The sequence below is a fragment of the Tribolium castaneum genome, chromosome 8 (assembly GCF_031307605.1).
Source record: "Tribolium castaneum strain GA2 chromosome 8, icTriCast1.1, whole genome shotgun sequence".
Lineage (NCBI taxonomy): Eukaryota > Metazoa > Arthropoda > Insecta > Coleoptera > Tenebrionidae > Tribolium > Tribolium castaneum.
In genome coordinates this window covers 9139134-9166357 of record NC_087401.1, presented here as the reverse complement: position 1 = coordinate 9166357, position 27224 = coordinate 9139134, and the positions used below count along the sequence as shown (strand labels likewise).

At 28.8% G+C, this 27224-nt stretch overlaps 6 long non-coding RNA genes and 3 other non-coding genes across 9 annotated transcripts; 7 read left to right on the top strand and 2 right to left on the bottom strand.

Annotated features, from left to right (window-relative positions):
• The first annotated feature begins 826 nt into the window (after positions 1–826).
• LOC103313450 (hypothetical protein) lies at positions 827–1466 on the top strand. Its single transcript, XR_010335219.1, has 2 exons — positions 827–962; positions 1012–1466. It is a non-coding gene; the product is annotated as a hypothetical protein (transcript).
• A 1186-nt stretch (positions 1467–2652) lies between these two features.
• On the top strand, positions 2653–3433 carry LOC107398113 (uncharacterized). The gene is made up of 2 exons (XR_010335110.1): positions 2653–2928; positions 2978–3433. It is a non-coding gene; the product is annotated as an uncharacterized LOC107398113 (transcript).
• A 1190-nt stretch (positions 3434–4623) lies between these two features.
• LOC135266976 (uncharacterized) lies at positions 4624–5441 on the top strand. The gene is made up of 2 exons (XR_010335198.1): positions 4624–4932; positions 4982–5441. It is a non-coding gene; the product is annotated as an uncharacterized LOC135266976 (long non-coding RNA).
• Positions 5442–9165: 3724 nt separating this feature from the next.
• LOC107398114 (uncharacterized) lies at positions 9166–9828 on the bottom strand. The gene is made up of 2 exons (XR_010335108.1): positions 9674–9828; positions 9166–9624 (listed from the first exon to the last, which is right to left on the bottom strand). It is a non-coding gene; the product is annotated as an uncharacterized LOC107398114 (long non-coding RNA).
• A 2240-nt stretch (positions 9829–12068) lies between these two features.
• Positions 12069–12708, bottom strand: LOC100142600 (uncharacterized). Its single transcript, XR_010335112.1, has 2 exons — positions 12568–12708; positions 12069–12515 (listed from the first exon to the last, which is right to left on the bottom strand). It is a non-coding gene; the product is annotated as an uncharacterized LOC100142600 (long non-coding RNA).
• A 6879-nt stretch (positions 12709–19587) lies between these two features.
• LOC660996 (uncharacterized) lies at positions 19588–20224 on the top strand. Its single transcript, XR_010335078.1, has 2 exons — positions 19588–19719; positions 19776–20224. It is a non-coding gene; the product is annotated as an uncharacterized LOC660996 (long non-coding RNA).
• A 2055-nt stretch (positions 20225–22279) lies between these two features.
• LOC135266977 (uncharacterized) lies at positions 22280–22919 on the top strand. The gene is made up of 2 exons (XR_010335199.1): positions 22280–22414; positions 22464–22919. It is a non-coding gene; the product is annotated as an uncharacterized LOC135266977 (long non-coding RNA).
• A 1282-nt stretch (positions 22920–24201) lies between these two features.
• Positions 24202–24919, top strand: LOC135266896 (uncharacterized). The gene is made up of 2 exons (XR_010335105.1): positions 24202–24414; positions 24464–24919. It is a non-coding gene; the product is annotated as an uncharacterized LOC135266896 (long non-coding RNA).
• A 1359-nt stretch (positions 24920–26278) lies between these two features.
• Positions 26279–26922, top strand: LOC103313448 (hypothetical protein). Its single transcript, XR_010335104.1, has 2 exons — positions 26279–26414; positions 26464–26922. It is a non-coding gene; the product is annotated as a hypothetical protein (transcript).
• Positions 26923–27224: the final 302 nt, after the last annotated feature.

Here is a 27224-nt window from a genome sequence, read left to right as displayed (position 1 = left end):
TAAAAATATTTTAATTTGTATACAGTGTCCCAAAATAAAATACCTAACTAAGTTCTTTTTTTTTTCAATGAAAACCTCAATTTTTTGTTACATTTATGAAATCGTGACTAAATTGTCGATATAACGTATATGGTTTTATAGACTTATCGGTCATAGTTTTTGACTTATGTCAATTTATGTGTAAAAATTGCAGAACTATTTAATATAATTTAAGAAACTTTTTTTCAATCAATTCCTTAATCTTAGCGCATCCTTTGCAATAAAAGCGATCTCTAAATCGATATTCCAGCGCCTACTAGTCGTACGATTTTCTGTGAATGACAAATTACAAATGCAACATCATACATTTTATTGCACCATTGCATGGAATTTTTTTTGAGCTTTTTGTTGATATAAGGTTTATGGGGTCTAATTTGTAAAATGTGTAAAATTTTTGAAAAATAAAAAATATTGATGTTTTTTTTTTCGAAAAAAAAAATAATAAATCGAGTAGACTGTTGTTGTAAAATTTAACACTCTCATACCATTATGAAAAGAGTATCTTTTAACAAATAGTGAAGTGTAATAGAAATCCTAATAGAAACAGAAGTACATCACAAAGGAAACAATTTTAGTAGTCTTTATAAAATCAAAGAAATAGGACAATCTAAAAGTTATCAGAAAAAAATGCATAAATAGATCACCATCGTATTTCACACAAATTGCTATTCTTTGATAAATGAGCTCCGATAAATCTTGAATTTAATTGAATAATTGAATTGTTTAAATTAGTTTAAAGCGAATATTTCACAAATAATCAAGATAAAGATGTTATTAACCTCTGTAGCAATAATGACCCAAACTAGTTAAATTTTCTTTGTTGTGATACAATTGATTATTTAGATTAGGTGATAAGATTTCCACTATTTAAAAGCCCACAAACCGTTCAATTAGCATCAGAAATCAACTAACGAGCAGTTCTGGTAAGTAACCAAAACCATAGAAAATTGTTTTCTGCAATAATATTTTTAGAGATTTTTCCGAAAATGCCAAGCCAAGAAACCCATCTTAAGGTGACCAACGCCTCCAAAACCGACATTTTTACAACCGCAGTATCAGGAATCGACCCATTTGATTGGGAAAATAAACATGGTCCTGCTGGAAACTTCCAAGGAGTTTCTATTCCTGCTGGAAAATCCGAGGAACGAAGAGAAGAAGTGAATCGTTTTGCCTCCAATTGTCCTTTCACCATGAAACTAATGTTTGCTGACAAGACTGTGGACGTGTACACCATCAATCAAAAATTTGCAATTGGAGAAGCTCAACCTGATTTTAGTCACACAGGCCCTCATCTTGTAACTTATGATCAGAGTGGTAAATACCTCATTATCACTGTCCGCGACAAGGCCAAGAAGAACAGTAATTTGTGAAAAATCAATTTGTAAATTTGGTGTAAACAATTAAATAAAATTTGATTTTGACATTTACTATTTCGTTTTTTTCATTTTTACATTAGTTTAACAATTATGATAAAAACTTTTGAAAAAAAATTACTAAAACAAAATCTTTTTTAAACTAACCCATTTTGAAATTAAGAAAGTTACAACTTACAAATTGATAAAAAATAATTATATAGACTGTTTATAAAAGAGTATAGGTTCTCAGGTGGTTTTAGAATTTCAATTTACCATTTTTTATCTACCCAGACAACCAGTAAAATCAAATTTTTCTTATACTAACATAGTTCGTTTTTGCTGGAAAGAAGCGGCAAACTTTTAATACCTACTACTATCTTACATTCATTTATAGACAGATTGTATTAAAGACAAGGGCTATGAATGGTAACTATACTCGGTTATATCTTTACGATTTTATCTTACAATTCGATAAGAAACAGATAAGAAACTATGAATGAAGAATATATACTGCCTAATTATTCGTGTATTTGCCCTAAAATAATACAAGTCATCACATGCTAGAAGTTTTTTCCTTTAAATTTTATTAGAAACATTTCTTGGCAAAATGCCAATCAAAACACTTATCTGATTTTTTAATTGTTTATTTTTATTATCTCATCACGGTAGTTGAAAACTAAGAAGAGAACCAAAGAATGTAATTTTTTTAAGAACTTGAAAAATTGAGAACTATTGACTGTTGGATTTATTATTTAACACAAAAAAACAGAGAAAATCAATTATTATGGTTACTACATTTTTGGGTTCCTAATTGTTTTCTGTACTTTTTTTAAAGATAATACAGGTTTAAGTTTATTCTGTTTATTAAAACGTTATTTTTTATTAAAGACACCTAGAAACCAAAGGACAATTAATAAGGAAAGATATTTTAAGGTCTTTTGGATTTTGCACACATACACTGATTTGCTTCGAACTTCTAGCAATATCTACGAAATATTTCTTAAGAAATATCAGAAAAAAGTTTAATTTGGCCTAAAGAGTATGTCGCCTAGTTAAAGTAAACAAGATAAGAATGTCGTTAACCAATGCATAATTATCGATTAATTACTCAAAATAACTAAACTTTTTTTGTTTTGATATCGTCGATTATTATTAAATTTAGATTAGACGATTAGATTTCGTTTGCAACATTAGCACAGAAAATAACTAACAAACAGAAATCAAAGTTACAAACGCTTTCAAAATTAACATTCTTGCCACCATTTGATAGAAATTCTAAAGACTGAGTAAAAAACATTGTTGATAAAAATATTACAACAATTTGAATTGTCTGATATGATTTACATTGAATATTTCTCACGTAAACTATCATGATAAAGGTGTTATTAACCTCTGAAGCAATAATGACCTAAACTAGTTAAATTTTCTTTATTGTGATACAATTGATTATTTAGATTAGGTGATAAGATTTCCACTATTTAAAGGCCCACAAACCGTTCAATTAGCATCAGAAATCAACTAACGAGCAGTTCTGGTAAGTAACCAAAACCATAGAAAATAGTTTTCTGCAATAATATTTCTAGAGATTTTTCCGAAAATGCCAAGCCAAGAAACCCATCTTAAGGTGACCAACGCCTCCAAAACCGACATTTTTACAACCGCAGTATCAGGAATCGACCCATTTGATTGGGAAAACAAACATGGTCCTGCTGGAAATTTCCAAGGAGTTTCTATTCCTGCTGGAAAATCCGAGGAACGAAGAGAAGAAGTGAATCGTTTTGCCTCCAATTGTCCTTTCACCATGAAACTAATGTTTGCTGACAAGACTGTGGACGTGTACACCATCAATCAAAAATTTGCAATCGGAGAAGCTCAACCTGATTTTAGTCACACAGGCCCTCATCTTGTAACTTATGATCAGAGTGGTAAATACCTCATTATCTCTGTCCGCGACAAGGCCAAAGAAGAACAGTAATTTGTGAAAAATCAATTTGTAAATTTGGTGTAAACAATTAAATAAAATTTGATTTTGACATTTACTATTTCGTTTTTTTCATTTTTACATTAGTTGAACAATTATGATAAAAACTTTTGAAAAAAAAATTACTAAAACAAAATCTTTTTTAAACTAACCCATTTTGAAATTAAGAAAGTTACAACTAACAAATTGATAAAAAAAAGATAAATAAAAGAGTATAGGTTCTCAGGTGGTTTTAGAATTTCAATTTGCCGCATTTAATTATTTTATTCCTATGAAATTTTTGATTTTTATTTTTTTTATCTACCCAGACAACCAGTAAAATCAAATTTTTCTTATACTAACATAGTTCGTTTTTTCTGGAAAGAAGCGGCAAACTTTTAATACCTACTACTATCTTACATTCATTTATATTAAAGACAAGGGCTATGAATGGTAACTATACCCGGTTATATCTTTACGATTTTATCTTACAATCCGATAAGAAACAGATAAGAAACTATGAATGAAGAATAGATACTGCCTAATTATTCGTGTATTTACCCTGAAATAATACAAGTCATCACATGCTAGGAGTTTTTTCTTTTAAATTTTATTAGAAATATTTTTTGGCAAAATGCCAATTGAAGACACTCATCTGATTTTTTGATTGTTTATTTTTATTATTTTAACAGATTAGTTAAAAACTAACGGAGAAAACCAAAAAATGTAATTTTTTTTAAGAACTTGAGAAACTGAAAACTATTAACTGCTGGGTTTATTAGTTAACACAAAAAAATCAGAGAAAATCAATTAATATTGTTTCTACATTTTTCGGATCTTGATTGTTTTCTTTACTTTTTTATAGATCATGCAGGTTTAAGTGTCTTCTGTTTAGCAAAATATCATTTTTTATTAAGAACATTTAGAGACCAAAAGACAATTAATAAAAAAAAAATTTAAAAGCCTTTTAGATTTTGAATACACACTGTTTTTGCATTTTTACTTAGCTTCACACTTCTAACAATATCTGTGAAATATTTCTTGAAAAATATCAGAAAAAAGTTTAATTTGGCTTTACAAAGTATATCGCCCAGTTAAAGTAAACCAGATAAGAATGTCGTTAACCTATGCATAATTATTAATTAATTACTCAAAATAATTAACCTTTTATTGTTTTGATACCATCGATTATTATTAAATTTGGATTAGACGATTAGATTTCGATTGCAACAAATTAGCACAGAAAATAAGTAACGAACAGAAATCAAAGTTACAAACGCTTTCAAAATTAACATTCTTGCCTCCATTTGATAGAAATTCTAAAGGCTGAGTATAAAACATTGTTGATAAAAATATTAAAAAAATTTGAATTGTCTGATATGATTTACATTGAATATTTCTCACGTAAACTATCAAGATAAAGATGTTATTAACCTCTGAAGCAATAATGACCCAAACTAGTTAAATTTTCTTTGTTGTGATACAATTGATTATTTAGATTAGGTGATAAGATTTTCACTATTTAAAGGCCTACAAACCGTTCAATTAGCATCAGAAATCAACTAACGAGCAGTTCTGGTAAGTAACCAAAACCATAGAAAATTGTTGTCTGCAATAATACTTCTAGAGATTTTTTCCGAAAATGCCAAGCCAAGAAACCCATCTTAAGGTGATCAACGCCACCAAAACCGACATTATTTCAACAGCAGTATCAGGAATCGACCCATATGATTGGGAAAATAAATATGGTCCTGCTGGAAACTTTCAAGGAGTTTCTATTCCTGCTGGAAAATCCGAAGAAAGAAGAGAAGAAGTAAATTATTTCGCCTCCAATTGTCCTTTCACCATGAAACTAATGTTTGCTGACATTACTGCAGACGAGTACACTATTAATCAAAAATTTGCCATTGGCAAAGCTCAACCTGATTTTAGTCACACAGGCCCTCATCTTGTAACTTATGATCAGAGTGGCAAATACCTCATTATCACTGTTCGCGACAAGGCCAAAGAAGAACAGTAATTTGTGAAAAAGAAATTTGTAAATTTGGTGTAAACAATTAAATAAAATTTTATTTTGACATTTAAAATTTGGTTATTTTTTCAGTAGTTGATCAATTATACAGGCTGTTCTGTCTATACCTCACATTAGAAGTATTTAAAGTTCTAATTTAATAATAAAGATATTTATTTAAAAGTTGCTGCTCACTCATAATCTATTAAGTTCTGCTTAATAAAGATATTTTCAAGATGGCAGCACTTCCGGTTATACCGAAAGTCGCTATTAACTTTCTTATTTTAAATGGAAAGCTATGCTTCTCACTGCGTTTTTGGATTAGTTGAGTTATTTTAAGGTCGTTTTTATCAGATTTTTCTATACCTAAGTTTAACCGTTTTTGAGATATTAATGATTTTTTGAAAATTTTTGTAATTCCACCTGCTACTTAAAAAATTGGTAACTTGCTTAGTTTCAGAGATTTCAAAATCATATTTGGAGAATTAAAAAAAAGGCCTATATCTGTTCTTCAATATGTTCAAGATTGAAAATAAAGTTAACAAACCCAAAAATTTTAAGGTTAAGTTTGATCAATTTCAAGTAATCGTAACTTAATTTTTTCAAATGAAATCTTTCAGTTTTATAAAAACTATTTAAAAATAACTCTAGTAATTTAAAAACGCATTAAAAAATATACTTTTTTATAAAAAATAAGAAAGTTGATAGCGATTTTCGAAATAACCGAAAGTGCTGCCACTCAAACGAGTGTGTTAAAAATGGAAAATAGAAACAATTAATAAAATGCTGAAAGATTGACTTTTTGTTTAAGTTCTTGATAAATTTATAATTTTGAGTCTAAAAACCGCGGAGAATCCTTTGAATTCCCCTTCCCCTCTTGTCCTCAGGGTTGACATTCCACCCGGGCATCTGATGGGTGTTTCGTATCTTTTAATTGGTATCCAATACCTTGTCTTACATCGTCCGCTGACGCTTCGAAAGTGACATCCGATACGCAATTAGAAAGTGACAGACGTGTGACGAGGGATCGTCCAGACCTCCGAAAAATCAGCCATTACGTAACTGAATATTTGTGAATAATCACATTCTGAAGTCATCCGAATTAAAACAATGGTCCCCGACTGTGGTCCTCTTCGTAATTGTTAGCTCTGGCGCTATCTGTTCATCATCCATTAGCATCAACATGGCATTTCGGCCATGGCATGCAAGATATGTGCTCGCATCTCATGAGAATAGAGAAATTTTTCACGGGGAAAAATTGTGATGGTGACGGAGCGCCGCTCCAGGGGGTTGGGAATGGTCATTAAAAAATAATTTATACAGATTTTTGGAAAGGACGGCGATTCGCACCGCAGGCGACCCGTTCGCCAGTTGTTGACAGATTTTTATTTAATTTTACAGAGATTTGAATAAAGTGGACTAAAATTGAAAAATAATAACCCAGTCACGCATTACCAAAGGCCAAATTCGTAGAGAATAAAAAAATTAAAAAAAGTGTTTTTTAGAAAAAAGCTTATATGCATATTTAAAAGATGCACTATAAAGTAAAAAATAATGTTTTTCTATCAGAACAAAATACTCTTGCTTACAAATTACGATTTAAAATTTACAAAAACTTTGGGATCAGTGCTCAATTTAAGAAAGTAATTCTGTCACGCTGTATATTGTTAGGATTTATGATCATTCCAAAAGCTTTTATAAATAAAATCCTAATTTTTAAGCAAAAATATTCTTCTATTATACAAAAACATTTTTTATTATTTTTTATTTTTTCGTGCATTTTTCGAATAAAAACTTTTTCCTAAGAAAACCTTTTTTTTTTCAATTTTTTTATTTATTGCTTTTTAGTTTTTACTTATTGTAAACGACTTTTTCTCTGAGATATAGTTTCGCCGTATTATTGTAACACCATTATTTTGCTGATTTGTGCAAACTTGTTTAGTGGTATACAGCTATTAGCATTAAAAGAACATCCTAACTTCTGTTCTCTCTCTATACTATATCGTTGAAATCCATCAACTGTCGCCACAAGCTAAAACTTGGTTATCTACTATAAAAGTTTTGTGATTTCTTCTATATACAATGTACTATTGTCCTTTTTTTTCTGTCATACGAATATATATATATATATATATATATATATATATATATATATCTTCCAAGATAAATGAATTTAAAAAATTTGGGAAAACCATATTCGCTTTTTATATTTTTGAAAAATGTTTTTATTCCCGATTACAACGATGTATCGCATGATATGATTGAATCTCACATGCTGATCAAAATGAAAAAAAAACATTTTTGCGAAGAGTGCTTTGGAAAAAACGCCAACAATTTTGTTTTTAAACAAACTAGATTTATTTTAGAGGTTTAATTGAATTTGGATCTGGATGGTTTACATTTCCGCCAAGCTTACTTATTTAAAAACTAAACGACCTGATAAGCTGGAATCTTATTCTTTGCAAAACAAAACAAGACAAAGTTATTAAAAACCTGCTCGCATATTTAATAGAGCTGTCAAAATTTAGTTTGTCAAACAACATTTTTTGACGTTTTTTCCAAAGCACTCTTTGTAAAAACGATTTTTTCTTCATTTTAATCAGCATGTAAGATTCGATCATGTCATGTAATACATCATTGTAATCAAGAATAAAAATAAGATAAATATATCGTCCAAGATAAATGAATTTAAAAAAAACAGCGACATTTGTTTGTAACGAAACGTAATGAAAATGATTAGGTATTAATATATTTCTCAATGATCAACATACCGTTAATGTTGGTATAAGTTACGGTATGTACACATTCAAAACCTCTTTGTAAACATAACATAAATCTTTAGAGAGTATTTAACCACATTGGATTGCATTGTCACGTAGATTACGTAAGTATGCAAAATTTCAGTTTATTGAAACAACGGGAACTTTTTCAAATTTGGCTCCAAAAATATGAAACAGACAAACAGACAACAAAGCAACTTAAATATAAGTTTTTAAAAAAATCATGTCTTTTTTTCAAAACTTCTTATACAGGCTGTTCTGTCTAAACCCCACACTAGAAGTATTGAAAGTTCTAATAATAATAGTCATCTGAAAATTTGTGTACAACCATAATCTGTTATGTCCTGCTCAATGAAAGTATTTTCAAGATGGCAGCACTTTCGGTTATACTGGAAATCACTATCAACTTTCTTATTTTAAATGAAAAGCTATATTTTTTAATGCGTTTTTAAATTACTAGAGTTTTTTTACAGTAGTTTTTATAAAATTAAAACATCCCATTTGAAAAAATTAAATTATGGGTACTTTTCTAAACTTAGCTTAAAAATTTTTTGAGTTTATTAACTTCCTTTTTAATTTTGAACACACTGAAGAACAGATATTAGCCTTTTTTTCAATCCTCCAAATATGACTTTGAAATTTCTAAAACTAAGCGAGTTACAGGGTTTTTGAGTGACTGATACAAATTCAAAAATTTTCAAAAAATCATAAATATCTCAAAAAACTTTTAAACTTAGGTATAGGAAAAACCAATAAAAACTTTTTTAAAATAACTCAACTAATCAAAAAAAGGCAGAGAAAAACAAAGCTTTTCATTTAAAATAAAAAAGTTAATAACAACTTTCGGTATAACCGGAAGAGCTGCCATCTTGAAAATATTTTCATTAAGCAAAACTCTGCAGATTATGACTGAGTACCAACTTTCAAATAAATATTTTTATTAGAACTTTCAATACTCCTAATGTGGAGTTTAGACGAAACACCCTGTATAATTGATTAACTACTGAAAATATAACCAAATTTTAAATGTCAAAATCAAATTTTATTTAATTGTTTACACCAAATTTACAAATTTCTTTTTCACAAATTACTGTTCTTCTTTGGCCTTGTCGCGAACAGTGATAATGAGGTATTTGCCACTCTGATCATAAGTTACAAGATGAGGGCCTGTGTGACTAAAATCAGGTTGAGCTTTGCCAATGGCAAATTTTTGATTAATAGTGTACTCGTCTGCAGTAATGTCAGCAAACATTAGTTTCATGGTGAAAGGACAATTGGAGGCAAAATAATTTACTTCTTCTCTTCTTTCTTCGGATTTTCCAGCAGGAATAGAAACTCCTTGGAAGTTTCCAGCAGGACCATATTTATTTTCCCAATCATATGGATCGATTCCTGATACTGCTGTTGAAATAATGTCGGTTTTGGTGGCGTTGATCACCTTAAGATGGGTTTCTTGGCTTGGCATTTTCGGAAAAATCTCTAGAAATATTATTGCAGAAAACTATTTTCTATAGTTTTGGTTACTTACCAGAACTGCTCGTTAGTTGTTTTCTGATGCTAATTAAACGGTTTGTGAGCCTTTAAATAGTGGAAATCTTATCACCTAATCTAAATAATCAATTGTATCACAACAAAGAAAATTTAACTAGTTTGGGTCATTATTGCTTCAGAGGTTAATAACACCTTTATCTTGATAGTTTACGTGAGAAATATTTAGTGTAAACCATATCAGACAATTCAAATTTTTGTAATATTTATTAAAAATGTTTTATACTCTTGCAAAAGAAAATCAAAATTTAAACAATATTGATTTTGAAAGCGTTTGTTACTTTAATTCCGTTTGTTGGTTGTGTTCTGGTACTGGCGAAATCACTTAATCTAAATAATAAATTGTATCAAAACAAAAAAAGTTTAGTTATTTTGAATCAATATTAATGCATAGGTTGACGACATCTTTCTCTTGTTTACTGTAACTGTGCAATATGCTTCTAAATCATATTAAATCCTTCAACTTTTTTAAATATTTCTTAAGAAATATTTCGTACAATTAAAAACTAAGTAAAAATTCAAAACATTGTGTGAACAAAATTTAATAAGCAACAGATATTGCATAAAGAATCTGAAATTTGCATATTTTATTAAGAACATTAATAAATTTACAGGACTTACTTTTTTAGATACAGGAAAAAACATGGAATACGTATTTTAGTTTAACTTTTGTATTGTTATTTGTTATTTGCCAGTATATACAGAGTTTCATATATTTTAAATATATTTTCATGTATTTTTAAACAGCATATAACCTTATTTTTTATTCCATTACCATCTAAAGAAAACTAAAGGAAAAATTCAAAACAAGAAATGTAAAAACAATAATAATTGATTTTTTCTGTATTTTTCTCTATTGAATAAAGGACACAGCAGTCACTAGTTTTCAATTTCTCTAGTTCTTATTAAAAAATATTTTTTTGTTTTTCTCTGTTAGTATTTAGATACCCTATTGAGATGATAAAAATAGACAACCAAAAAGTCAGAGTTGAGTATTTTGAACTGGCATTTTGCCAAGTAGGTATTTTTAATACCGTGTGCTGATTTGTGTTGTTTTAGGGTAAATAAACATTTAAATAAGCCGTGTCTATATTTCAGTAATAATTTTTTACCTATCTGTTTTTATTTTAATAAACAATGAAATGAGTATTTATCTATTTTGTATTTTCTTTTTACCATAGTTTTATACAAAACTAAACGTAGCTCTTTCAGTCAACAGTTTTGCAAATTTTTGTTAAAAAAATTTAATATGAAATGGGTTTACTACATAATGTTTTTTCCTGTGGAACCGTCTGGCAAGTAATCAAAAGTAGTAATTACCAAACTGTTGAACAGACCATAATTGATTTGACATTTGGTAAAATGTTTATCTTTGCTCTTATCTTCAAAAAGTAGTGTCGGCGTAACCATTTACTTTGTTCTTTTTTTTGTGGGTTTTCTGTAAGAGTAGAAACTCTTTGGGAGTTTCTAACAAGGCCTAAGTTGGCGCTTGTGTCTTTATAATCAAATTTCAATAATTTACAAGTACACGTTTAAGTAATGTACTTAACTGATAATTTTTATCTGACGTGTTCAAATATACAGGGTGCTCAAAAACTGGCGCACCAACTCAGTGGTACGTTATTGAGAAGCAAGTGCAGATTACGGGAAAAATGTTGAAAAAATTCCTAAAGTCATATTTTAAAAAATCTGGAGCTACAAACTTATTGTGTTAACTTCTTTAGTTTTCATTATTTTTTTATGTTTTCATGTTTCGTACCAGGTAATCGTTCCGTAACAAAACGATGAATAATAATTTTTAAATTTACTATCACATTTTAGCAGTTTTTTTAATTTAAAAAAATTAAAATTCATCAAAAAAATCACAGTGTGTAGATGTGCCAACACTGGGAATTATTTCCTAGGAAACCGTTTCAAAAATAATTTATTTTTATTGTTGCTTAAATTCTATTGCGATCATGACTGTCAGACAACGTTGCCACATATCATTTATCTAAAATCCGTTATTTATCAATAACTTTAATACAAAGATTTTTTTTTACTATTTTTACCTTTATATGTAACCAGTTCTCTACCACACACCATTGAGTTGGTGCGCCATTTTTTGAGCACGCTGTACACTGGAGTGAGTTTAATAACACTGTATGATTTGGCAAATTTTTGATAAAATCAATCAATGAAATTGTGAATTACCATTCATTGCCCTTATCTTGCAAGGATTGTTGATTTTATTTCAAGCTTCAAGAGAGATCATGATGAACACATAACAATAAAATAACAATAAATAACGTCTTTTTACATTTTCGTTTTCTTAAAAATTGTTATCAAAGTAAACAGTTGAAAGGTTTAGTAAAAATCAAATTAATAAAAAACAGTTTTATCATGTCCAAATCAACGTTTATTTAGTTGCTCACATCTTACTACAACTTAATCTTCTTCTTGGAATTTGGCTTGGTCGTAAATAGTGATAATAATGTATTTATCACCCTGATTATAATTTACAATATGATCTCCTGAATGGCTGAAGCCAGGTTGAGCTTTTCCAATGGCAAATTTTTGATTAATGGTGTACTCGTCCTGGGTCTGGTCAGCAAACATTAGTTTCATGGTGAAGCGACAGTTGGAGGCAAAACGGTTTACTTCTTCTCTTCTTTCTTCGGATTTTCCAGCAGGAATAACGACTCCTTGGAAGTTTCCTGCAGGACCCAGTTTGTTCTCCCAGTCAGATGGGTTGGTTCCTGATACCACTGTTGCAATAATGTCGGTTTTGGTTAAGTTTGTCACCTTAAGATGGGTTTCTTGGCTCGGCATTTTGGAAAAGTCTAGAAATATTATTTTACAAGAAAGCGTTTTTTTGTAATATTGTTGACTTACCAGAGTTATTCGTTAGTTAGTTGATTTCTGATGCTGTTTGAGTAAGTTGTAGGTCTTTAAATAGTCAGAATTTAATCACCTAATCCAAGTAGTCGATTGTTTCTAAATTAAAAAAAATTAATTAATATAAGCCACATAAAATAGTCATAAAATAATGATCAATGACATATTTAACTGGATTAACTTAACTGCAAAATATGTAAATTAAATTAAATCAAGTTTTTCTATTTTGTACGAACTTACAAACAATAATAATAATTATTGTACGAATATTGGTACAGTCGAAGAAAGTGAAAATGACATCTCAATAAACCAGTCTGCTGTGGATGCCAACTCTTTGTCGTAAATTACCGGATTGCAAATTACATGTAGTTTTAAGACAAACTCCTTTAACAATTTACAAAAAGCGAAATTAAAATTTAATTCAGAATTAAACTAATTTGAATTAAGTTGCCATTTATTTCACATTATCAAACGTTAGGTTAAATAAAAATGTATTTTTTTAATGTAAAATTTAACAACCATCAAAAGTCAGCAATTTTTTATGTTTGTGTTTATTCATCAATGTTTAAAAATTATAATACGATGAGAAATCTAACAAACTGATTCTAATCTAATTTATTTCGATGTCAAACTTAAAACAAAAAACTTTTGTGTTGTTACTACATAAGCGTAAATAAATAGTAACTTTGAATAAAAATTAGTATTAATTAATAGCATTTTAACAATATCAGAAAATAACAATAGAAAGTTTTTAATTTTTATAAATCGTTTTACATAAAATTAAGTTGAAAAGAAAGAAAACCTATTTCATAAAAAAATTATTTTACTTTAATTTTGGAAAACCGTCTGTCAAAAAAATACATTATTTATAATTAGTTTTTTGACAATTTCACCTTATTAATGCATATTTTTTAAAAAATGGTTTTTGTTAATTTGTTTACTACTACTAAAAATTTAAAAAACTATTATAGTTATAAAAATTTTTGGCGAATTAAAAAAAATTAACTAATTTTCGTTTTTTTTATGGTTAAATTAAATAAATAATTTTGGTTTATTTTTAATGACAATTAAAAACGGCTTGCAGCACGTGATAATCGCAATGAATTAGTTTAATAAGTGTAAAGTAAATATATACTTTTCGTTATTTTTTTAAGCAAAAATCAAAAAAACCAGATAAAGAATCTAAAACTTTCATCATATTTACCAAAGCGTTCTTGATGTCAGACATACAACACTCAACTTTGCTTTTTCTTCGGAAAACCATATTCGCTTTTTATATTTTTTGAAAAATGTTTTTATTCCCGATTACAACGATGTATCGCATGATATGAGTGAATCTCACATGCTGATCAAAATGAAGAAAAAACATTTTTGCGAAGAGTGCTTTGGAAAAAACGCCAACTATTTTGTTTTTAAACAAACTAGATTTATTTTAGAGGTTTAATTGAATTTGGATCTGGATGGTTTACATTTCCGCCAAGCTTACTTATTTAAAGACTAAACGACCTGATAAGCTAGAATTTTATTCTTTGCAAAACAAAACAAGAAAAAGTTATGGAAAACCTGCTCGCATATTTAATAGAGCTGTCAAAATTTAGTTTGTCAAACAACATTTTTTGACGTTTTTTCCAAAGCACTCTTTGTAAAAACGATTTTTTCTTCATTTTAATCAGCATGTAAGATTCGATCATGTCATGTAATAATCATTGTAATCAAGAATAAAAATAAGATAAATAAAATAAAATAAATAAATAAATATAAATAATAAAAATATAAAATAATATAAATAATAAAAATAAGAATAAACTTTTTTAAAATTCTAATGTCAAATATGGCGTCTATAAGAAAAATCAAAGTTAAGTGTTAAATTTTAAGCATTAAATTTTAACATGTTAAATTTTTTATTAAAACAACTTAACATTTTCATTTAACTAACTATGAGTTTGTCAATGCAAAATATGTGTTAACTTAATTCGAATTAGTTTAATTCTGAATTAAATTTTCATTTCACTTTCTAAAGAAATTTATTTTGAAACTACCTCAAGTTTGCAATCTGATAATTAAAGCGTCATTTTCACTTTGTTTGACTGTACGTAGGATTATTTCTTTAATTAGGTAAGTACCTCAAAGGACAATCATCTGTTCTAATTATTTCTTCACTAGTCTTTAGATTTCTCAAAAACTGGCCTTTTGTTGTAATCAAAAATTTTATTAGATATTTTCTGGCTTTTTGCGTTTGTTTTGTAGTTTCTGCTACTACTCAGCATTATTTTTGAGTCTTGCAAAACCAAATTCTTAATAATGATTATTACTAATCGATAAAACATTATCTTACTTTGTTTTATTGTTTCAATAGGATTTATCTATTTAATTTATTTATTTAATTAACTTAATGCATTCGTTATCACTCTAATACCTATATTTACGTTATATTTTGGGCTCATTTTTACAACAAAAGAATAAATCTAGCACGCGTGGTTTTGGGCAACTCTGTACACAAATTTCAGTAAACCATGTCATGATTGCAATTTTTCGCAACCAAACAATCGCACCGCAAAAAGACATCAATTAACAGCCGGGCTAAACACAACCGACCATCACACAAACTGAGTTTAATCAATACATTTGAAATAATTGAATAAATTATTTCCGGTAATTAAACTCGAACGAAAAGCCTATTCTGGTCTCACGCGATCAAAAATCATTTTGGTAATTTCACTCGTTCGCTTATTAATTTAACTTTTAAGTACTTTCGCCCCTTTTCGTATCTAATTACAAACTTGGAGCGTTTTTTTCCTCCTTTCGATAATTATCAACCGGAAAAAACCCGATAATAATCCTTTTAGAGGCGGCTCCGGTACAAAGGACTTGACATTTCTACCAACAGACGAACATCGAATGCCCACTGAACGCTGCTAACTTGACAAGATAACTTGTTCTGATAGATAGGTAACGTTAGAGGCTGATTTATGGACGAGCCAAGTCGGGCTCTCTCTCCCAGTTCTAGCAAACTCTTATCAATTGAGCTCGGTTTACGACAAAATATTGTTTAAAGAGTTACGACGCGAAAGCCACTCTCAACCGTAATTAAAATTGAGCGCTAAATATGCTAATTACAGGAGTGTAGAGTTCAAGACAACTTTAATGACGGTGGTAAAATCAGCAGGAGATTCATGAAGACAGTAAATAATCTTAAATACATCCTTAGTACAGATGAACAGCTTGAATGACAACTTTGATTGTCTCGAAGTATTTGTATAATAAAGATCAGAGTCACCCCTGGCCTGGCAGATGCTCCACCTTGCCGACGTCTCCCATATATTTCCAATTTTATTCGCTCCGACTAATCACTACTTCCTCTCAACCCTAATTAAGCCACCTCACAGGGCCGAACTAGTCTTTAAACTTTCCAGCTTCTACAATTAATTAATTTCCGAGTTTTAAGTTTTGTGGCCCAGTCCGGCCCTGGCGTTTAATTACCACAATCCGGTGTCTGTCCTAACGAACTTAAACATTAATAAATTCAAAATTAAGAGAGGAAAACGCCATCCCGAAGCTATTACCTTTCTATTATTTCGGAAAAGGTACAATGGAGAGATTTTACGATTCCTTGTATGATTTGTGAGCCAATAAAAACGTTGCACCCAATTAAATATAATTAAGCGAGACAAAAAGAACGCTTAATTGTGTACGGGAGGTGATGGAAATAATATTTTCCACGTTTTCATAGACCATTGCGTCGCTAGAGGTTGGCTTGGTGTTTTTGGAGGCTTGACGCCGATCTTCACGGATTGTTGAGGAATACAAGGGAGAGGCTGTTTTGTGGGGGCGCCAGCGGTGGCGCCACGGAACTCACTTCCAGGACCGGATATCGAAACTGGTTCGCATTGAAATAAGGTGCAATTTTTTACAAGTAGGGAAAAAATTGCATGGTTTTGATTTGATTTACACTGTATATTTTACAGTTAAAGTAATCAAGACAAATTTGTCGTTAACTATTGAAAAAATATTGACTCAAAATAATAAGATTGTCTTTGTTTTTATTAGTATTATTCATTTCTAATTTTGTTTCAATCGATTGTTTATTAGATTAGGTGATTACTTGATTAGATTTCGAATTTCAATTATCGTGCAATTCTGGTAAATAAATAAAACCATATTAAAAAAATTTTAAAGAATATTTTCTGATTTTTATTAAAATGTCCAGTCTAGAAACCACCTTGTAATGTAAATGATTGGTTGTTTTTAGGTGGGATGTTAACTGATGTCTTTTTGATTTATTATTAATAAAATTGTTATTTTTAAAAACGTTTTAAACAGAATAGGGAATAGTATACAAGGTACAGTCACGATCAAAAAGAATGACACCCTTAAAACCGCAGCCACTAATCATTTCAATATGACACGGTTAATGTGCATCTTAACTAATTTATAAACCAGCTGGAAATTTTGTAAACTAGCTGGACAGTTTGTAAACTAACCGGCTTGTTAAAATTTATGTTTTAAAAGATTTTAATCGGATTTTTGCGATATGACCTGAGTGGTAGAGTGTCATTCTTTTTGATTGTGACTTTACATAAATTAATTTTAACAGGTAACAATTAGTTTTTAATTTTTCAATAAAAGTTTCGCAAATTTACATCTATTTTGGAAAAGAAAACATATTAAAACGTGTACCTGCCTATGAATACAAAAATAAAAGTGACGAACTATTTTAAACAATTTAAAACAACAATGAAAATTGTCGCTATAAATACAAACTAATTATTAAACACTGACGACTTGTTTGGAATAAAAGAAAAAAAGCAGTAAAAATAATAATAAGAATTTTCCAAAATATTATATAGAAAAGTTGTTGTACTCGATGAGTTTTATTACGTGGTAAAATTAACACACTTACTTCTGGTACATCTTGTATAAAACTGCGAAACATCAAATTGTCCAATGTTCCAAAAAGCCAAAAAAGGCTTTAAATATAAAAATATTTAACAAAGTTTTTTACTTCAGAGCAAAAATAGCGAGCTTTTAAAAAATTGAATAGTAAAACTGGGTACTTTAAATGCATTTGTAAGATCAAAGAACATATACAGTGGAGTCCGGTTATAACGATCCCACCTATAACGAACTTACAGCTATAACATACTGATTCTCATGTACCGAAAATCTTTTCATAAGCTCAATAATTACTATTAAAATTTTTATTTTGAAAAACAAACATAATGTGGAACAGTATACAAGGTGTGTCAGAAGTACGAATGTTATTTTAAAAGTTTCGCCAATTTAATTAAAATTAAAAAAACAACGTATTAAAACGTGTACCTGCCTATAAGTACAAAAATAAAAGTCACAAACTATTTTAAACAATTTAAAACAACAATGCAAATTGTTGCTGTGAATACAAACTAATTATTAAACATTGACGCGTTTAAACAAAAGAAATTGAAAAAACAATAAAAATTGTAATAAAAATTTCCCAAAATATTATATTAAAAAATTGTTGTAGTAGATGAGTTTTATTACTTGGTAAAATTAACACACCTATTTCTGATACACCCTGTATAGAACTACAAAACATCATATTGTCCAATATACCATAAAGCCAAAAAAAGGTTTTAAATATAAAAATATTTAACATAGTTTTTTACTACAAGCAAAAATAGCCAGCTTTTGAAAAATTAAAGAGTAAAAGTAGGTGCTTTAAATGCTTTTTTAAAATCAAAGAACAAATACAGTGGAGTCCGGTTATAACGAACCCACTTATAACAAACTTACAGCTATAACGTACTATTTTTCAAGTACCGAAAATAATTTCATAAGCTAAATGTATTTTTTACCGCTTATAACGAACTTCCAGATAACAACAAACTAAATTTGACTTAAAATGTGACAACAAACTTTTCAATTAAAATAAATCAGCTTACTTTATCCGAACTTTTACTACTTTTATTAGTTTTTGAAATATAGAGGTGCAATCTTTACTTCAGCGTCTAAAAATTCGTCAAAAAACGCAATATCAACTAGCTTTGCGTTTTATTAAGGGTTTTTTTTCAATGATTATATGAATAATAAAGGGTGACATTTAAAGAAATAAAATTTATCAATATCTTCGCCAAAAAAATTGGTGCTAAATTTTTACATTTTTATTTTTTTTATAAGAGAACTTGTTTTTCTCTAGGTGTTTTTGTTAATTTTAACTCAATGTAATAGATTTTAAAAAACTAAGTTTTGAGACGAAACTGATTTCAAATTTTTGTTAGTCCTAAATTTATTCGCTAACCAAAATACTCAATATCTCAGAATTTACAAATATTTGAATAATGCAAGTTTTTTGAGCTCTACTATCACCTTTCACAATATTTGCGCAACTATAAAAAAATACAATAGATATTTATTTCCTTTTATTTCATAGGTAAAGTAAAAATAACTGCCAGAAAACTTTTTTTAATTTACTACTTATAGCTTAGTAATAATAATTTTGGATATAACGAACTGATTTTGACGCATTTTTGAAGTTCGTTATAACTGGACTTCACTGTAGCAATAATTAGATACTTACTATTAAAAATTTAGTTTTGAAAGACATAAACAATAGTATACTCGTACGTTATAAAACTAGAATACATCTAAGATGTCCAGTATAACAAAAGCTAGGAATTAGAAGGCTTTCAATTTAAAAATATATTTAACAAAGTTTTTGACTCCAACCAAAAACAGCCAGCTTTTGAAAAATTAAAGAACAAAAGTACCCACAATAATTAAAACAGAGTAAATAAAAAAATAAAAAGTAAATAATTAGTATAAAAGATTAACAATTTATTGCTAGTTACTACCCTACGTACAATAGTCATAGTACACTACTAATGCTAACACACGCTGTTTTTAAGTTGGTTCTTCTTGTAAATTGTAATAAGAGTTAGAGACATTTAAAAAATAATAGAAAAACTTGCATGATTTCATTTGATATAAATTGTGAATTTTGAAATTAAATTAATTAAGATAAAGATGTTGTTATTTTGAGAAACAATAGCGATTCAATTTTTTTTTCTTTAGGATACAATCGACTATTCAGATTGTATGATTAGATTTCGACTATTTAAAGACCCCCAACCAACTCCAATAGCATCAGAAATCAACTAACGAGAGACAGTGGTAAGTTACAAATCCAACAAAAAAAAAGATTTTTTATAGTAGAACAATATTTCCAGATTTTTCCAAAATGCCTAGCCAAGAAACCCATCTTAAGGTGACAAACTCCACTAAAACCGACATCGTTGCAACAGTGGTGTCAGGAACCAACCCATCTGACTGGGAAGACAAACTAGGTCCTGCAGGAAACTTCCAAGCAGTCGCTATTCCTGCTGGAAAATCCGAGGAACGAAGAGAAGAAGTAAATTATTTCGCCTCCAAATGTCCTTTCACCATGAAACTAATCTTTGCTGACCAGACCCAAGACGAGTACACCATTAATCAAAAATTTGCAATTGGAAAAGCTCAACCTGACTTTAGCCATACAGGAGATCATATTGTAAATTATGATCAGGGTGATAAATACGTTATTATCACTGTTTACGATCAAGGCAAATTCCAGGAAAAAAATTAACTTGTACTTTAAGATGGAAGCAACTAAATAAATGTTGATTTAGACATCAAAAAAGTGTTTTTTTATAAAATTTGATTTTTACTAAACCTTACAACTGTAAGGTTAAGTAAAATAGTTACCTTAAAATTATTAAACACGAATTTGGAAAACTGTCAACCAAAACACCTTTTGGTTCACGTACGTTTAATTTTTGTATCGATCTAATAAGTAAAAAGAAATGACATAAACAATATGAATTAATAATAGTAGTTTACAAAAAACATTTTTTCTTTTGCCCAAAGATAATTTGTACTGATTTTGTTTTCTGTTGACTCACTGATCACTACAGTTTGGACTTTTTAAGACAAAAACACAGAAATAGGTCTTAAAATAAGCCTAATGTTTAAGTAATATATGCATAAAACACGCACAAAAACTGAAAATATCCTTTAAAATAGGCTCAAATTTTTTTCACGAAAACATTTGTGCTATTCAAAACAAAATTTATTAATTTTTTAAATGTTTAACAAAACAATGCTTTATTTTTCAAGAATATTTTTTTAGGGCACACTATTACAGCAATTTTGTGGTAAAAAAAACAATATTGTACCTAAACCAGTGTTTTTTTTATTAAATTATTAAAGTTGCGTTCCGAACACAATACTAAGTTTTTGGAAGACAAGGGCTATAAATAGTAAATATGGTCTTTTGTAAATAGAACTTATTGTAGAAAATTTTATTTTTAATTTGACGACGCAAATAGAGTTGTTAAACTCATCCAGTGCTTGTTTAACCCAACAGATAAGAATTTATCAATTAGAGAATTAAGTAAGTCTGTACAGTAACTGTTTTCAAGAAAATGGAAAATATGAAAAGCTAAATATAAAGATTTTAGAATAATAAAATAAAAATAAAAACGAAAGAAAGTAGGAGATTGAATACTTTCAACTTGAAAATACTTATCAATATTTTTTTACTAATGGTGCTATTGTCTAACTTTTGTTACTATGTTATTGCTCTATTACGGTAAAAATTACAGCTGTTATTTAAATTTTGTAAACTCTGTTACCCTCTGTTAGCAACGTTTCTACTGTAACATTTTCTGTTAAATAATATATAATTGTAAAAATTTTGCGAAGTTTTACCAAACTATTAAGAAATTGTGATATGTGGATGAAACTAGTAGCTTACAATCATCTATAAAATCTAACCATTGGTTTCTGAAGTGTTAGAAAATTAAAAATGTTATAAAGGTAATCTGTGCCAATGAAGACCAATTCAAAATTGCCAGAAACGCGAAATTTGTGTACACTGTGTACTCTTCGTTTTTCATAATTTTTTTCACTTTTTCATTACATTACTCCGTGAAAATAAAACATTGGTTTATTAATTTGTATTATTTATTTTAAATTACATTTTTTGTCATTCAGTAATAATTTTTTTCTTCCAAACTGCATTTCTTCTCTTTATTTTGCGTATAAGTTCTTCCCAATACAGAATAAAATAATTGGAATTCAATTCAATTACCTAAATTTAATTCCACAAAAGAAAAAAAAATCCCAAAAAAATGTGTTTTTTCTTCCAATAAACAAGGATATTCTTTGCCCGTTCAGCACACGTCTTTTGCATTCGCTGAATTTTTGCTCAACTTTTCGCGACACCAAGCTTGAAATGATAATTTTATCAAAACTTTTTAACATTTTCAAATAAAATATTTGACTGAAGTACCAGTAAGCCATACGTCAAAACTTCTATTGTACAGAAAATTAAATTTTCGAACAAATTGGAACACTGTTACCCTCATTTTTACAGAGGTAGTAAGAGAATCGCAAATTAGACAGCTCTGTTAAGCGGTGTCATAACATTCTATAAACGTAACAGAATAACATAGATATTTAGAAAATACCACCATAAATGTGTAGCGAAAAATCGGAATTTTTTTATTTTATTTTGTCGAGTTCTGCAGATTTTTGGGCACTAAACGACCATTAAATGCATTAAAAAACATAATTATTTGTCTTTTGTCCTTTGTAATATTGTGAAACAAAAATTTGAATACTTAATCAGTAATCAGGTAAGCAAGATAAGAATGTCATTAACCTATGTGGCCATAGTGTCTCAAAATAATTAAATATGCTTTGTTCTTATTACAAGTAATATCTACAGTTTTGATAAAATCGATTAAGTATTTAGATCAGATTTCGACTATTTAAAGACCCACAACTAACTGAATTAGCATCAGAAATCAACTAACAAGCAGTGCTGGTAAGTAATCAAAACCACAGAAAATAGTTTTTTACAATAATATTTCTAGAGATTTTTCCGAAAATGCCAAGCCAAGAAACCCATCTTAAGGTGACCAACGCCAGCAAAACCGACATTTTTGCAACCGCAGTATCAGGAATCGACCCATTTGATTGGGAAAATAAACATGGTCCTGCTGGAAACTTCCAAGGAGTTTCTATTCCTGCTGGAAAATCCGAGGAACGAAGAGAAGAAGTGAATCGTTTTGCCTCCAATTGTCCTTTCACCATGAAACTAATGTTTGCTGACAAGACTGTGGACGAGTACACCATCAATCAAAAATTTGCCATTGGAGAAGCTCAACCTGATTTTAGTCACACAGGCCCTCATCTTGTAACTTATGATCAGAGTGGCAAATACCTCATTATCACTGTTCGCGACAAGGCCAAAGAAGAACAGTAATTTGTGAAAAATAAATTTGTAAATTTGGAGTAAACAATTAAATAAAATTTGATTTTGACATTTACTTTTTCGTTTTTTTTATTTTTCCATTAGTTGAACAATTATGATAAAAACTTTTGAAAAAAAAATTACTAAAACAAAATCTTTTTTAAACTAACCCATTTTGAAATTAAGAAAGTTACAACTTACAAATTGATAAAAAATAATTATAAAGACTGTTTATAAAAGAGTATAGGATCTCAGGTGGTTTTGGAATTTGAATTTGCCGCATTTAATTATTTTATTTCTATGAAATTTTTGAAAAGTACCATTTTTTATCTACTCAGACAACCATTAAAATCAAATTTTTCTTATACTAACATTGTTCGTTTTTTCTGGAAAGAAGCGACAAACTTTTAATACCTACTACGATCTTAATTCATTGTTATTAAAGACAAGGACTATGAATGGTAACTATACTCGGTTATATCTTTACGATTTTATCTTATAATTCGATAAGAAACAGATAAGAAACTATGAATGAAAAATAGATACTGCCTAATTATTCGTGTATTTGCCCTAAAATAATACAAGTCATCACATGCTAGGAGTTTTTTCCTTTAAATTTTATTAGAAATATTTCTTGGCAAGATGCTAATTGAAGACACTTATCTAATTTTTTGATTGTTTATTTTTATTATTTTAACAGATTAGTTAAAAACTAACGGAGAGAACGAAAGAATGTCATTTTTTTAAGAACTTGAAAAATTGAAAACGATTGACTGTTGGGTTTATTAGTTAACACAAAAAAACAGAGAAAATCAATTAATATTGTTTCTATATTTTTCGAATCTTAATTGTTTTCTTTACTATTTTATAGATCATACAAGTTTAAGTTTCTTTTGTTTAGTAAAATATCATTTTTTATTAAGGACATCCAGAAACCAAAGAACAATTAATAAGGAAAAACATTTAAAAGCCTTTTCAATTTTGAGCACAGACTGTTATTGCATTCTTATCTTCGCGCTTCTAAAAATAACTATTGAAAAATATCAAAAAAAAGTTTAATTTGGCCTAAAGAGTATGTCGCCTAGTTAAAGTAAACAAGATAAGAATGTCGTTAACTTATGCATAATTATCGATTATTTACTCAAAATAACTAAACTTTTTTTGTTTTGATATCGTTGATTATTATTAAATTTAGATTAGACGATTAGATTTCGTTTGCAACAAATTAGCACAGAAAACAAATAACGAATAGAAATATCAAAGTCACAAACGCTTTCAAAATTAACATTCTTGCCTCCATTTGGTAGAACTTCTAAAAGCTGACTATAAAACATTGTTGATAAAAATATAACAAAAATTTGAATTGTCTGATATGATTTACATTGAATATTTCTCTCGTAAATTATCAAGATAAAGAGGTTATTAACCTCTGAAGCAATAATGACCCAAACTAGTTAAATTTTCTTTGTTGTGATACAATTGATTATTTAGATTAGGTGATAAGATTTCCACTATTTAAAAGCTCACAAACCGTTCAATTAGCATCAGAAATCAACTAACGAGCAGTTCTGGTAAGTAACCAAAACCATAGAAAATAGTTTTCTGCAATAATACTTCTAGAGATTTTTCCGAAAATGCCAAGCCAAGAAACCCATCTTAAGGTGACCAACGCCAGCAAAACCGACATTTTTGCAACCGCAGTATCAGGAATCGACCCATTTGACTGGGAAAATAAACATGGTCCTGCTGGAAACTTCCAAGGAGTTTCTATTCCTGCTGGAAAATCCGAGGAACGAAGAGAAGAAGTGAATCGTTTTGCCTCCAATTGTCCTTTCACCATGAAACTAATGTTTGCTGACAAGACTGTGGACGAGTACACCATCAATCAAAAATTTGCCATTGGAGAAGCTCAACCTGATTTTAGTCACACAGGCCCTCATCTTGTAACTTATGATCAGAGTGGTAAATACCTCATTATCACTGTCCGCGACAAGGCCAAAGAAGAACAGTAATTTGTGAAAAATCAATTTGTAAATTTGGTGTAAACAATTAAATAAAATTTGATTTTGACATTTACTATTTCGTTTTTTTCATTTTTCCATTAGTTGAACAATTATGATAAAAACTTTTGAAAAAAAAATTACTAAAACAAAATCTTTTTTAAACTAACCCATTTTGAAATTAAGAAAGTTACAACTTACAAATTGATAAAAAATAATTATAAAGACTGTTTATAAAAGAGTATAGGATCTCAGGTGGTTTTGGAATTTGAATTTGCCGCATTTAATTATTTTATTTCTATGAAATTTTTGAAAAGTACCATTTTTTATCTACTCAGACAACCATTAAAATCAAATTTTTCTTATACTAACATTGTTCGTTTTTTCCGGAAAGAAGCAGCAAACTTTTAATACCTACTACGATCTTAATTCATTGTTATTAAAGACAAGGACTATGAATGGTAACTATACTCGGTTATATCTTTACGATTTTATCTTATAATTCGATAAGAAACAGATAAGAAACTATGAATGAAAAATAGATACTGTCTAATTATTCGTGTATTTGCCCTAAAATAATACAAGTCATCACATGCTAGGAGTTTTTTCCTTTAAATTTTATTAGAAATATTTCTTGGCAAGATGCTAATTGAAGACACTTATCTGACTTTTTGATTGTTTATTTTTATTATTTTAACAGATTAGTTAAAAACTAACGGAGAGAACCAAAGAATGTCATTTTTTTAAGAACTTGAAAAATTGAAAACGATTGACTGTTGGGTTTATTAGTTAACACAAAAAAACAGAGAAAATCAATTAATATTGTTTCTATATTTTTCGAATCTTAATTGTTTTCTTTACTATTTTATAGATCATACAAGTTTAAGTTTCTTTTGTTTAGTAAAATATCATTTTTTATTAAGGACATTCAAAAACCAAAGAACAATTAATAAGAAAAAACATTTAAAAGCCTTTTCAATTTTGAGCACAGACTGTTATTGCATTCTTATCTTCGCGCTTCTAAAAATATCTATTGAAAAATATCAAAAAAAAGTTTAATTTGGCCTAAAGAGTATGTCGCCTAGTTAAAGTAAACAAGATAAGAATGTCGTTAACCAATGCATAATTATCGGTTAATTACTCAAAATAACTAAACTTTTTTTGTTTTGATATCGTCGATTATTATTAAATTTAGATTAGACGATTAGATTTTGTTTGCAACAAATTAGCACAAAAAACAAATAACGAATAGAAATATCAAAGTCACAAACGCTTTCAAAATTAACATTCTTGCCTCCATTTGATAGAACTTCTAAAAGCTGACTATAAAACAGTGTTGATAAAAATATAACAAAAATTTGAATTGTCTGATATGATTTACATTGAATATTTTTCTCGTAAATTATCAAGATAAAGAGGTTATTATCCTCTGAAGCAATAATGACCCAAACTAGTTAAATTTTCTTTGTTGTGATACAATTGATTATTTAGATTAGGTGATAAGATTTCCACTATTTAAAGGCCCACAAACCGTTCAATTAGCATCAGAAAACAACTAACGAGCAGTTCTGGTAAGTAACCAAAACTATAGAAAATAGTTTTCTGCAATAATATTTCTAGAGATTTTTCCGAAAATGCCAAGCCAAGAAACCCATCTTAAGGTGATCAACGCCACCAAAACCGACATTATTTCAACCGCAGTATCAGGAATCGATCCATATGATTGGGAAAATAAATATGGTCCTGCTGGAAACTTCCAAGGAGTTTCTATTCCTGCTGGAAAATCCGAAGAAAGAAGAGAAGAAGTAAATTATTTCGCCTCCAATTGTCCTTTCACCATGAAACTAATGTTTGCTGACATTACTGCAGACGAGTACACTATTAACCAAAAATTTGCCATTGGCAAAGCTCAACCTGATTTTAGTCACACAGGCCCTCATCTTGTAACTTATGATCAGAGTGGTAAATACCTCATTATCACTGTTCGCGACCAGGCCAAAGAAGAAAACTGACTTGTAGTAAAGTGTAAACAACTAAGTAAGCACTGATTTTACCAAAATAAAATTGTTTTTTTTCTTATATTGATTTTATTTCTACACTTTCATCAACAGTTTTCAAGAAAAAGAAAAAGTAAAAGAACGATAGCAACATTAAAAAACAAAATTTTTTGTTCTTTTCATAATCCTGTGAAAGCTTACTAAAGGACAATTAATTATTAAAGCATTGTCCTTTGAAGAAAGAACGGCTGGCAACCTTTTTCCTTTCATCAAAACTTTAATTAAACGCTTGATATGCTTTTAATTTTTCTTTCAAAATCGTTATGACTCATTCATATTTTTTTAAAATCTCAACAATAGTTCTATCTAATTTTTTGTCTAATA